The 14093-nt window shown below is 42.5% G+C and overlaps 2 pseudogenes; both read left to right on the top strand.

Moving 5' to 3' along the window:
• Positions 1-1949: 1949 nt before the first annotated feature.
• Positions 1950-9351, top strand: LOC147443439 (peptidyl-prolyl cis-trans isomerase CYP59-like; annotated as a pseudogene).
• A 342-nt stretch (positions 9352-9693) lies between these two features.
• Positions 9694-11293, top strand: LOC147443438 (uncharacterized; annotated as a pseudogene).
• Positions 11294-14093: the final 2800 nt, after the last annotated feature.

Here is a 14093-nt window from a genome sequence, read left to right as displayed (position 1 = left end):
GATACAAATCCTCGCGTGTGCCAGGGGAATGCCCTTCATGAAGAGGAAATAATGAAATAGAGGCATTTTGTGTATCCTTAAAATACACTACTCTCACCTTGAAAGAGCAACCACATTTCTTGGATCTCCTTAGTCTCTTCTTAGTTCCTTTCCTTTCTGCTTTTCCACCTCTATGGCATGCATAATCAACAACTGTCTTGTATCGGCCATGGTGATTACTTGAACGAGCCATTATTAGCTTCACTTTGTGCTCACTCCATCAAATCTTCATCAACATTTGATGCCTCAACACTTCTTTCATGCCTAAGAACTATGGTAGTGTCTTTTCTTGGATGTTATTGGGATACATTGGGATTTTGGTTCCATATCTTACATTCACAAACATCAAGGAGGTCCTTCACATATGCAATAGGAATCCCATGCCTTCTAATGTCTACACACCATGTAGATTTAATTTTTGGATAGTTTCATCAAAACCTAAATGACATGTTCCATCTCCCATTGTGTGTGACATTCTTGCACAATGCTTTCCCACTCCTCTATGTAGGAGATTTTCATCTTTGGCGGCGAACTTAAGCAAAGATATGTGGAAAAATCTTCATTTTTTTCCAAGCATAGATTGTCTTTCATTTTCCTCCATCTTTTTAAATCAAGCATGCCTCTAGAATCACAAGACTTCAACGCCTCCAAGGTCACTGAAATGTTTCCTTTCATTGCATCCTTCATTAAGTCATAAATTTTCTTTTCAAAAGAGTAGAACCTATTAGACACATATTGACTTGGATCCAATGAAGAAAAAGTTATTTGTCTCCTTAGCTCCTCTAAGTTTGTAAAGGTTCCTTGAGGATGATCTTCACCATCTTCATGGTTGCTGGTTTCATAGGTGCTTGTGTCATTATAAGAATCATCCTCGGAGATCACATAGTCACTTATGTATCCTTCAAGACACTCCATCTCTTATAAGGACAGGATCAAACAAGAGGATAGCTACTATGGGTGATCAAAAATCAATTCTTAAACATGGTTCCAAGCTTACATTATAGCTAGTAATAATATCATAGTTTACTCTTAGTTCACATTATAACCAGAGATTTCATAGTTTACACTTAGTTTACATTATAGTTCTCCCCTAGTTTCAATATTGAGGATAAATTTCAAGTATCACCTAGTAATATCAATCACCTTATTGTGCTTATTTAAGTGAAGCAATTCATATTTATGAGGCACAAAATTTTAGATATCTCATATTCGAATCAATTAGTTATTCCCATGCAATCTTCTTTGAATTTCGTGCCCCAAAATTTGGCACCTAGTTCACACTTAGTTCGCCCCTAGTTCACAAAATTCTAGTTCACACCTAGTTCACATTTTGGATCCGACGAGACGGAGATTTAATCCCGACCCTATCCTGTCATTTGGCCGTGCCATATAGTCATGAGGCCAGCAGTTGCCCTCTCGCCTAAAAGCAAGTGTGTGTACTCTATAAGTAGGGTAAACCAGTGCTAGGGAAACATATTTTAGTGAGCCGGTTTAAAAACCTTCTCACCGCAAATTGAAGAGGATATTTACCAATTTGAGGAGGTTTTTGTACATATAATTTGAAACATATAACGATAACTCCCAAATTTTGAGCCGGTTTAGTTTCCTTCTCCCGTAAGTTTGAGTCGGCTTTGCACAAATTTGAACACGCTCTTGGTTAAGTCGAACCTACCTTTTCCCGAACCCTGGGGTAAACGGTGCGCTTACACACACAGCGAGAGAGAGAGAGAGAGAGAGAGAGAGAGAGAGAGAGAGAGAGAGAGAGAGAGAGAGAGAGAGAGAGAGAGAGAGAGAGAGAGAGAGAGAGAGAGAGAGAGAGAGAGAGAGAGAGAGAGAGAGAGAGAGAGAGAGAGAGAGAAAGAAAGAAAGAAAGAGAGATGGCCGTACTCCTCAACACAAGCCTCGGCGACATGGTGGTGGTCCTCTACACCAGCGACTTCCCTCTCGCCTCCCAAAATTTCCTGAAGCTTTGCAATATCAAATATTACAACAATTGCCTTTTCCATACCGTCCATAAGGACTTCCTTGTCTAGACTGACGACCCCACCGCTACAGGCTCCGGTGGGCACTCTTTCTACAAGCTCCTACGCGGCCACCAAAGAACATTCTTCACAGATGAGATCCATCCCCACATCATGCATGATACAGTCGTTGTCGTTGCCATGGAAAGTGATGGACCCAATCTCAATGCTTCTCAATTTTACATCACTACCAGACCCCATCTTGACTACCTAGATGGCAAGTATACTGTGTTCGGCCTTGTGAGGAAGGGTCTCGATGTCCTCATGAAGATCAACGACGCATACGTCGATGCAGAGCATTTCCTGTATCAAAACATAAGGATTAAGCACACATATGTGCTCGAAGATCCTTTTGAAGATCCCACTCAGGTTGATGAGCTCAGGCCACAAAGCTCACCCGTTGCACGCTACAGATCATGAAGTGAGGCTAGAAGATGATTGGGTCCCCATGGATGAGAAGTTAGATTGCATGGAACTGGACAGGTTCTTGCTCTGTAAGGAAGCACATTCAAGAGCAGTTGTTCTTGAAATGATAGGAGACATTCCAGAAGCTGAGATCAAGCCACCTGAAAATGTTCTTTTTGTATGCAAGCTTAACCCCATAACCAAGGATGAGGATTTAGAAATCATCTTTTCTAAATTTGGCAAAGTTGTCTCAGCGGAGATTATTGTTGAGATGTCGAGCTCTACACCTTGAGCTGGCATCCACTACGGGTCTTGGCCGCTTACGGCATTTACTCACTGGCGCGTTAGGTGACCGACACGGAGGATCTCTGCCAGTGATTCTACAGCTGGACTACACTTATAGTGCCAGCCTAGTACGCTTCTAGCGAGTTCACACTTAGTGACCGCATGTACATATGTGCTACTTTTCAGCTTTAGCACTTAGTCATTTTGTACTCTCTTTTCTGTGAAGAAGAAGAAGCTGCTTTCCATCTCTGTGTGCTTTGTGCTTGTCTTGTGTAGCTCTCTTGCATCCTCATTCTTTACATGGTATCAGAGCCTGGTGCAGGCAAGAGAGGCTAAGAGAGCAAGAGCATCACAATCCCTTCGTTCGCAATCCACGACCAGTTTCTGAACAGGTCTCCAAAGTGCAGTATACAGAGATTTACTGTACAAGTACAGTGGTTGTGAAACGCTTGATTGTGGACACTCGTTGAGTGTAGAAAGCGTTACAGGAACCACGATAGCAGGTTCAGCAGATTTGCAGGTTTTTGCAGATTACAGCTATTTTGTCTTAGTGCTTCAAGATGTCTGACGGTTTCAGTCAGATTGTTACTGAGAAGCTTGAGAAAAATAACTACCCTGCATGGAAGTTCAGAATAACAAATTTCCTAAAAGGAAAAGGTTATTGGGACTATGTAGAAGGAGACAATGAAAAGGAACCAGAGATTCCCGAGGCAAATGCTATAGCAAAACAAAGGAAAGCTTTGAGGGACTGGCAACAAGGCCAGAGCAAAGTGATGTATTGGCTGTCTATGAGCATCACAGATGGCATGATGGGCTATCTACAGGATGCTGAAACCCCCGCCATTGCATGGAGAAACTTAGGCAGAGTGTTCGAGGTGAACACCAAGGCCAGGAAGCTTCAACTAAAGTCGGAGCTAAATCAGGTTAAGAGGAACAACCTCTCAATCAATGATTATGCCTTGAAGATCAAGAGTATCATTGAGGCTCTTGGATCTATTAAAGTCTAAATGGAAGACGATGACATTGTCCGTGCATGCTTGGATGGTCTAGGAGATGAGTATGTACATTTTAGGTCTTCCATGAATACAAGAGACGACATCCCCGTGTTCCAAGATTTGATTTCTATGCTTATTCTTGAGGAGAAGAACCTTGACACATCTTCTTCTTATGGCAGAAATAATTCTGAACAGGCCTTCTATTCTAACTCCAACAGAGGTAGAGGTAGAGGTCGTGGTCGAGGCCCAAGGGGTTGCAGGGGCCAATTTCTGGAAGGTCAATCAAATCAAAACAATACAGGTGGCAGGGGAAACCAGTCTCAAGGCAGGGGGAGTCAAAGAGGTCGTGGTGCAGGATCAAGCAGGCAGCAACATACTCCAGATAGTAGAGAATGTTGGACTTGTGGTGAAAGAGGTCACATGTCACGTGACTCTCCAAAGGGAAAAGCAAGTAGAAAGAGAGAACAGGGCAACTATGCATCTACTAGCAGAGATGCAGATGACAGCAAAAACGAGCGCATGTTTGTTATGCAGCATGTAATGAATACAATGACTGCAGAGAATTCCACCCAAGATGATGTTTGGTATGTGGATTCAGGTGCCTCTAATCACATGACGTCTCGTGGAGAGTGGTTTAGAGATATGCGCAAACCAGATGTGTCAGGCTATGTGCAGACAGGAGATGACACAGCTCACCCCATTGCTCATGTAGGGGACATACCTCTAAATACGAAGAGTGGGAAATCAAAGTACTTAGCAGATGTACTTCATGTCCCAAACATTACAAAGAATCTTGTTTCTGTTGGACAAATGGTTGAGCAGGGTTTGCAGGTTCGCTTCAATCCAAATGGCTGTTATGTAGAAGATTTCCAAAATGGCTGTAAGCTAATCACAGAGGGCAAATGTGTGGGCAGAATGTTTACGCTGAATGTAGACATGCCTGAGGTAAAAGCTGCATTATTTGCACAGGGCACAGGTGTTGTGGCTGATGTTGACATTTGGCACAAACGCATTGGCCATGTCAATGAGCAGAGATTGCGCAGCATGCAATCAAAACAGATTGTAAAAGGTTTGCCCAAATTCAAGGTGGATGGTATGCATAAAGTGTGTGCAGCATGCCAGTTTGGAAAACAGTCAAAGGGCTCATTTCCACATGAGCGCAATGTATGTAAAAGGCCACTTGAGGTGGTGCACACAGATGTTTGGGGTCCAACCGATACTGTAAGTATACATGGTTGCAGGTATTATGTCTCTTTCATTGATGACCATACAAGGAAAGTATGGGTCTACTTCATGCGTAACAAAAGTGAAGTGTTTGGTCACTTTCAAGACTTCAAAGTCATGATTGAGAAGGAGACAGATATGCAAATCAAGACATTGAGGTCAGATGGAGGGGGAGAGTACTTCTCCAATGATTTTTCAGATTTTTTGCGAATGCATGGTATACACAGGCAATTTACATGCAGATATACTCCACAGCAGAATGGGGTCGCAGAAAGGAAAAACAGGCACATTGCAGAGGTTGCACGTGCATTGATGAATGAGAAGAACATGCCTCATCATTTCTGGGTTGAAGCTGTAAATACAGCTGTGTACATTATGAACAGGACACCTACAGCTGCGGTGCATGATGTAACACCTGAGGAAAAGTTTACAGGTACAAAGCCTGATTTGGCACACTTGAAAGTGTTTGGCTGCATAGCTTATGTGCATGTACTAGATGAGTTGCATAGGAAATTGGATCCTAAAGCAGAGAAATGTATTCTTGTGGGATATTCCCTTGAACAAAAGGGGTACAGGTGCTACAATCCTACTACACGAGAATTACGAGTGAGCAGAGATGTAGTCTTTGATGAGATGAGCAGCTGGTACAGTAATGCACATGGCACTATTGGGGCTGATGTAAAAGATGATGTGGTTGTACAAAATGTGAGGCCACAGTCACAGGTTTTGAGTGGACCACAAGAGTCCTCTTCTCGTGGCTCTGTTGAGAAACCATGGAATGGTAGACTACGTACGCAGGTTACTCCACCAACAGGTACAGGGAATGTATCACGAAAAGGAAAGGAAAAGGTTGATGAACCTCCCTTTATGGTTGATGCATCATCAGGTTTTTCACATGTAGACATGGATTTAGATGGTTCTGAACAAAGTCTTGATGAGGAATTTGGAATTCCGGCTGTCAGGACACCTGGTGTAAGGAAAGTACAAGAAGATGCTAGAGGGCAAAGGAGTGACCAAGGACCGCGCAGATCTAATAGAGTCAGAAATCCAGTTCAGAAATTGACTTATGATGGGTATCTAGCGCATCACCAAGCCTACATGGCTAAGGTGATACAGGATGTGGAGCCCACATGTTTTGAGGATGCAGTTGGAAATGTACATTGGGATGATGCAATGAATGAAGAGATGGCTGCATTGGAAGAAAATGACACATGGGAGTTGGTGCCATTGCCAAGTGGCAAGAAAGCTATTGGCTGTAAATGGGTGTATAAAACCAAGCATAAGGCTGATGGTAACATTGAGCGTCACAAGGCAAGGCTGGTCGCAAAGGGTTATGCACAGACGTTGTGAGCGGGATGAAAACACACACAGCGCCTCTATAACGACTCGACACACACTCTTGGGAAGATACACACACACACTATGGGGCACCACTCGGCTTAGACAACACACATGGCCGAGACAGGGAACACACCTCGGGAGTGAGAGGAGAGAGACTATCCACTTGCCCACTCCACACACACACACACACACACACCCAAAAAACTCAGCTCAAAAGAGGAGAATTTCTGATGTTTAGATACAATTGAGCTTGGGCCAACACCAATGGGGCAAATAGCTCACACAATATGGGTAAAATAAGCCAGATACAATCACAAACTAGAGCAGAAACTTCGCTCATAGGAGAAACTTACACAGAAAAACAGCAGAAAAAGAGTGAGGAATTTGGCAAAATGGACAGCGCCATCGCGTCCGGAACGGCCCAAAACCCCAGTCTACAATGTCAAAGTGCTCAAATCCGACCTCGGATGAGCAGTTTACGGCCAAAACAGGCTCCAAAATGAGCAAAAACACACCTGTGGCTGTTCCTCCTCTCTTCTCGACGTTTTTTCTGGTCTTCTCTCTCTTTTTTCAGTTCCCACACTTAGCTTTTTTAGTTGGGCACCCTTGGCCTTTTAGATGACCTCAAACGGACCCCGAACAGGCCAAAAGCTGACCTTGCAGTGCATAGTTGTCACCTTTTTGCATCATTCGCACACCTGGCACTCAGCTTTTTTCCAATAATGCATCTCGCCACCACGTGAAGTGGCCCCAAAAAAAGGTCCTCATGATGACCTTTGTGCATAATTCTCACAAGAAAACACCCACGTTGTGTCCGTCCTCATCCGCGTGCAAATATTGACCTCGTTCGCCCTCCTGACGCCACTAGATGCCATCTGACGCACCTGCTGACCTCACGTCGTCGGCCCGCGGATAGCTTCCTCGAGAAGTTTTACACGCTACCAAATCCTCCTTATTGTAGAAAAAACACACTGGTACTGGTAATAGTGAAAATCGATGCACTATGTACACCCTGTCCTACCTGTACACATGTGGGCCCCACGTAACCACCTGGCTCTGGAAAATGGGCAATCCTTTATTTGATGCACCATGCATGTATATGTACATATGCGCAATCCCTTGCTCCAAAAAACTCCTGACAACGTATGGCATAGACTATGAGGAGACCTTTGCTCCAGTGGCAAAGATGACGACTGTGAGAGCTGTCATAGCAGTGGCTGCATCTAGAGGATGGATTATGCATCAAATGGATGTAAAGAATGCCTTCTTGAATGGTGAGTTGCAAGAGGAAGTGTATATGGATCAGCCACCTGGTTATGTCGATCCAGGTTACCCAGATTATGTATGCAGACTTCTCAAAGCTTTGTATGGTTTGAAGCAGGGCTCTAGAGCATGGTATGACAGGATTGCCAAGTATCTTGTCAGTATTGGTTTTAGGAGAGCTCATGCTGATCATTCACTCTATGTACGTGAGAGTGATGTGGGGATTGTGGTCATTACCATATATGTAGATGACCTTATTATTGTTGGTGACAATGCTATGGAGATTGACCATGTGAAGGGTCTTCTCAAACAGGAGTTTGAAATGAAAGATTTGGGTGAGTTGCGCTACTTTCTTGGCATTGAGGTGATCAGGACTCCAGAGGGTGTATGGCTGTCACAGAGACAATATGCTTTGGACATGTTGTCAAAGTATGGTATGGCTGATTGTAAGCCGATTTCCATTCCCTTGGATGTGAATGCAAAGCTGAGTGCAGAGAAGGGTGATGTTGTTGAGGATGTCAATATGTACAGGAAGATGGTGGGTAGTCTAATCTACTTGACTATCACAAGGCCAGACTTGAGCTACATAGTAGGCTTGGAGAGTCAGTTCATGCAGCTTCCGAGGAAGCCACATTTGGATGGAGTACGACGCACACTTAGGTATGTGCAAGGGACTCTTGACTACGCATTGTTCTATGCAGCAGATGCACCATTAGCATTGTATGGGTATACAGATGCAGATTGGGCAGGTAGCATTGTTGATAGGAGATCTACGAGTGGCTTCATTTTCTCTTTTGGGAGTGCTGCTGTTACTTGGAGCAGCAAAAAGCAGCCTACGGTTGCTTTATCGAGCACAGAGGCCGAGTACAGAGGTGCAGCAGTTGCGACGTGCGAGGTAGCTTGGCTACGCACATTACTTGAGGACTTGGGAGTGCAGGTGGACCAGCAGATTGTCATTCATTGTGACAACCTCAGCAGCATGCAGTTGGCTAGGAACCCAGTGTTCCATGCTAGGACCAAACACATAGAGGTCCATTACCACTACGTTCGAGAGCGAGTGTTGGCGGGCGACATCGACTTGGTCTACGTCAGCACAGAGGAGCAGATAGCGGATATCTTTACCAAGGCCCTCGGAGCTGAGAAGCTTCGACGTTTCCGGACTACGCTTGGACTCTGCGACATGCAGAGCTCGAGGGGGAGTGTTGAGATGTCGAGCTCTACACCTTGAGTTGGCATCCACTACGGGTCTTGGCCGCTTACGGCATTTACTCACTGGCGCGTTAGGTGACCGACACGGAGGATCTCTGCCAGTGATTCTACAGCTGGACTACACTTATAGTGCCAGCCTAGTACGCTTCTAGAGAGTTCACACTTAGTGACTGCATGTACATATGTGCTACTTTTCAGCTTTAGCACTTAGTCATTTTGTACTCTCTTTTCTGTGAAGAAGAAGAAGAAGCTTTCCATCTCTGTGTGCTTTGTGCTTGTCTTGTGTAGCTCTCTTGCATCCTCATTCTTTACAATTATCAAAGACCACAAGTCCAAGAACAGCTTATGTTATGCTTTCATAGAATTCGAGACTTGAGAAGCTTGTGAAGATGCTTATTTCAAGATGAACAATGCTGTGATCGATGATCGAAGGATCCATGTCGATTTCAGTCAGAGCTTATCAAGATTGTGGACACAGTATCGTCAATTCGGAATGAAGGCAATGGAAGGGGGAAAAGGTGGAGAGAAGGGGATGCGGCACCATAAGAGCTCAAGAGAAGAAAGAATGAGTGAAGCAAATTGTCATTCACATACAACAAGGCAGTCAAGGAATGGTCCGTAACAAAAAAGGCATAGGAGAAGTTTACAAGATGATCTTTACATGCATCATGAGAGACAACACAAATGCTATAAAGGTAAAGAGCTTCAACACTAACATTAAAGTATCAAAAACATTTGGGTGTGCTTTCTTTGCACATGTGAAGGACGAAAAATCTTCCTTGATATACAACAATCATTTAGATCACAAACGAAGGATTACCAGGCTCTTATTTGCCACAAGTGCTCATCATTGATGGACATGCCTCACTTTTATCCCTTATATTGTAAACCGACACACCGTTCCTCTAGGAATGCCTATCAAATTTGCATTTGATGGGACAGAATATTCTCACTTGGAGCAGTTCCACTGGGCTATTGGAAAATGCCTGGTATTCTCGTGAAAGATGCTCATTTCTAGCTCAATTTATGAATGCCCCCAGGGAATAACTATAAGGTTTTTGTGGTGCAAGAGCATAGGAATCTATTTATGTGGAACTGGTTGATGAATAGAATTTGAGAAAACTTAACCATAGCCAAAAAATCTGGTCAAACCACATGTGCGAATGCAGAGAAACTGGATGGATAGTGGTGCTTAAAATGTTGATCAACATCTTCTAGTATAGGCTTTGTGCAAGGTGCCCTAGATATGGGATGGAGCAATGGGAGGTGAGTTCTTATTAGATAAGACAAGTGCAGAGAAGATGGTGTTTGGAAACCCATGTCTTTTCGTGTGAATGACTGGGAAACAATGCTTCGTTCTTGCAAAGGTGCCCATAGCGTGAAAAGAACCAAACGAAATGAAGTGAAATCCTATTGGAAAGGTCGTATTCTTGCTTTCAAAGTGACCGACAATGGGTGGCTTGCAAAAGTTCAACATGTCTACATGGCCAAAGACATGGTGCTAAATTTGGATGAACATCTCATTCTTCATTCTTACTATAATTTTGATAAAACCTTATCTATTTGATACATCAAACTTTCTCTTGCTGCTGCGCTCTAACATTTTATTTATTTTTGAACAAATTTCATTTATTTTTCCATCAAAAGCTGTGGAGTGGCAACTTGTCGAGAGCTTAAGTGGCACATTCAAAGATATTCACAAAGGGATTGCAGACATTATGTATGCTGACAAGACACCTTCTTTTTACAAAACAGTGGGTATGTGTGTGTATTTTGCAGAATACAGGGTTCCATCAAGAGAAGGTGCTCATGGAGAGCTACATGAGTTACCTGTTCCCACCATAAGATCACTAGAATGGGAAACCCCTGATCCAAGTACCATATCAAGCTTCAAATCCAAAATCAAAGAAGATATCCTTAAAGCTATGTCTCCGGGCAGGATTTCAAGAAGGATAAAGATTCAGTGGTTCTTGCCTATACATGTCTTTGTGGCATGTTTTAATAGAACGGATTTGCAGAGGACAAGAACGATGTGGCTTAATAGAAGACTCTCTATGACTGATCTAGACACTGTACTTGGAAAGGATGGAGCACCAAGGAGACTTTTCATATTGGCGACACTATCAGTTGTAGAGTAAGCCCAAACTCTATGTCCATCTCATACCAAATATGTCGTCAATCATTAGTGTTGGGCTATGACTACAGGAGATGGAGAAGCAAGCTAGGTAGTTGGGTCCCTCTAGATTCTGAGGAGAATTGCCCAGAGTTTGAATTTCAAATCACAGTCCATCCATTCACTGAACATAGAAAACTTATAGTAACATCAAACTGGAGACTACAAGATGTCAGAGAGTCTCTTGAGTTTTTGGATGAAACATCCCTGATTATAGATTCAAAGTTGATGACATTGTTGTCAGCACAAGGATGGAGAACATAACCTCATGCATTACATGTCTTCCCCCAAAAAGAGTTGTATTTGAACCACTGGCAAGGGCAAGTTTGTTGGCCTGAAGTGCATTGTAATCACTACATTTTGCAAAAGGTCATATTTTTTGCTTCTTTGTTAATATTTTAGCAACACCATGATACACCATAGTACACAGTTAAGAGTCGAATTGTTGATATTGAATATTTGAGTACAAAAGAATATATGTTCATATGGACAAAATGAACAAAACTGTATGCAACTTGGAATCAGTCAATAAAATCAACTTGTCGTCTTGCATGAGATGATCCTTGAACTTCTGAGACCCTTTTTCTTTTCTTTTTGTCAAAAGATCCTGAGAGAGGTTTAGATGGGGGTGTTGGTGTCTTTAGAAGTTTTGAGGGGTTGGCAAGGGAGACTTGACAATGGGTACCTCAAGGATTGGTGAGGGTTCTAGAAGCTCATCAAAGAATGCTTTTGGAAAGTCAGTTGTGGACTCATCCAAAAGTGGCTCCTCAAACAGTGACTCGTCAAACAATGGTGACTTGGGTTTTTTAGGAGTTGGTTCCTTTGGGTTTGGTTTTGGAGAGCTGGCAGCCTTCTTGGGAGACAAAAATGGCAGATTGAAGGGTGAGCAAAGATTGGTCCTCTTAATTTTCTTTGATGTCCGACGCTTTTGAACTTTGAATTTAAGTGGTGAGTGGAATGGACACCCTTTTGCAAAATCCCCCATTGTCTGGCTTTTCTCCTTGACAATACTTGGGCTTGCTTCTTTGGGAGGTGATGATTTATCCTTGTCCTTGGCAGGGCTTTTCTCCTTGACAGGGCTTGCTTCTTTGGGAGCTGATGATTTATCCTTGTCCTTGGCAAGGCTTTTCTTCTTCTTCTCTCCTTTCTTGGTGGATTTACTTTTCTTTGATGGCAAGGGAGAATCTGGATCAACAGGATTGATTGATCTTTCCAAGACCATGGAGACTGCCTTCTCCCTCACCCAACTAACCCAAAACTCTGGATATTCATTCAACTAAGACAAACAAAATAAAATTTATGAATAAGAGAATAGAAACTATAGGATAAGAACCAATCAATGCAAGATATGATGCACTTACAGTGAGAGTGGTCGTCCTAAATTTAGACTCAAGGTATCTCCATGCATTAGCAAGCACCATCCATCCACATGATGTAGAGTCCTTTTGTAAGGGAACTTTTTGATTGTAGTACTTGAAATCTTCTAGCTTGTAGTCATCATAAGTACTACTTAGGTAGCTTAGGATAAGTTTGGCAGCACTGAGAAGTAAAGTAAGAGAAAAATTAAAAATTTAAAACAATAGAAGAAGCCACAAAACAAACACCATGCTACTTTCTTACATTTTACTTCTCCCATGAATAGATGCTAAAGAGTTCATGAACAACACTTCTCTATTCAATAGATTGAAGATAATAAGACTCCAATGGCCTCTGAAAGGAATAGAAAAATGCTATTAGATAACAACATTAATAATTCACAAAAAATGAAGGGAGAAAGACTTACATTTCAACATAAGTATATACTATATAATTGCAAGTAAGCATAAAACCCTCCAAAAAACTTGACAGTGACCCTTGCTTGTTAAAAAGGCTTTGTGTAACAAGTGGATCAAGTATGCAAGCTTGCAATACCATAGAGTCAGGGAGATCTCTCATAAGACACCTAAAGATAGAGGAAAACATGAGAATTGACAATGGAGACATGCACTAGAAATACTAAAAAGCACAATAGATAAAGATCTTTACCTGAGACAGATAAATACAATGGTATCACTTATCTCAATATTGGGATCTACCAGCATTCTTCTGTCTTCAAGGGCTATGTCACAGTAAATCTCATCTTCCCCATGCATGGAGACATCTACAACCATTTGTCCTGTCACATTTTGCTAAAGAATGGAGTTGGATGCCTTTAGCCTTTCAACTAGTTCTGTCATCAAAATAGATTCTTCTGTCATCTTCTCCTTGGTCTCTTTGATATCTCTGTCCTTCTTCTTAGTCTCTTTGATATCTTGGGCCATCCTTGTGGGATACAGATGAGTAACATCCTCAATAACAACAAAGGGATTAGGCTTTCTTGCTGGAGGAATATTAAGAATCTGAAAAAGCCTTCATGTCTTCACTCAAAATGGGCTCAAGCACTTTGTCAAACTTGTACCTAAGCCTTGAGACAAGCACAAAGTCCTTGCTCATGAGGGTGACCCTGTGAGCAAACGCAGCAGCAATGTAACCATCATTCATAAAGTCAATCAAAAAATCTTCTGCAGCTTCTTGTAGGCACATTAATGCTTGAGACTCCCACCGTATATTGACAATCGTGGTCCCCTTAATCATGCTTAGAAGTCTCTCTGATATCTCCTTAACAACCCTCATAAAGGGCAACCTTGGTCTAAGGAGACATGTAGCTTTTTGTGCTTCCCTAATCTCTCTTAGAGATTTCACTTGGATTTCGCTTGATTTGGGACGTGGGCGAGCTTATGGAGAAACTTCGGGGAAATCGAGGAAACAGAAAATGTCGGTGGAAATGAGCACGTATATGTGTTTTATATATGACCTAAAATTCCGTATAGTGGACCGTTAGTGCCACGTGGCAAGAGATGATTGGTGCCACGTATCCAACGGTCATTTTGAATCTCATGCGTATATAAACTATCCACACGTGTCATTTAGCACAACTAATCAATCCTCTTTCAGGCGTTTGCCAGTATTAACCAAACGCAACTCTCCCTCTATTTTCTCATAGTCACGATTTCGCCTAATTGTGGCTTTTCCAGCAACTCTCCTATTGTCCAACATTAAGCTAATTACCACCCCTCTTGTAAATTGCCACCTATATTTTCGCTTAATTCCGGTCGCCTT

The sequence above is a fragment of the Adiantum capillus-veneris genome, chromosome 14, assembly GCF_014529385.1.
Source record: "Adiantum capillus-veneris isolate H3 chromosome 14, ASM1452938v2, whole genome shotgun sequence".
Classification (NCBI taxonomy): domain Eukaryota; kingdom Viridiplantae; phylum Streptophyta; class Polypodiopsida; order Polypodiales; family Pteridaceae; genus Adiantum; species Adiantum capillus-veneris.
The sequence above is the reverse complement of the archived record's forward strand: the minus strand, read 5'-3'. Positions and strand labels throughout refer to the sequence as shown.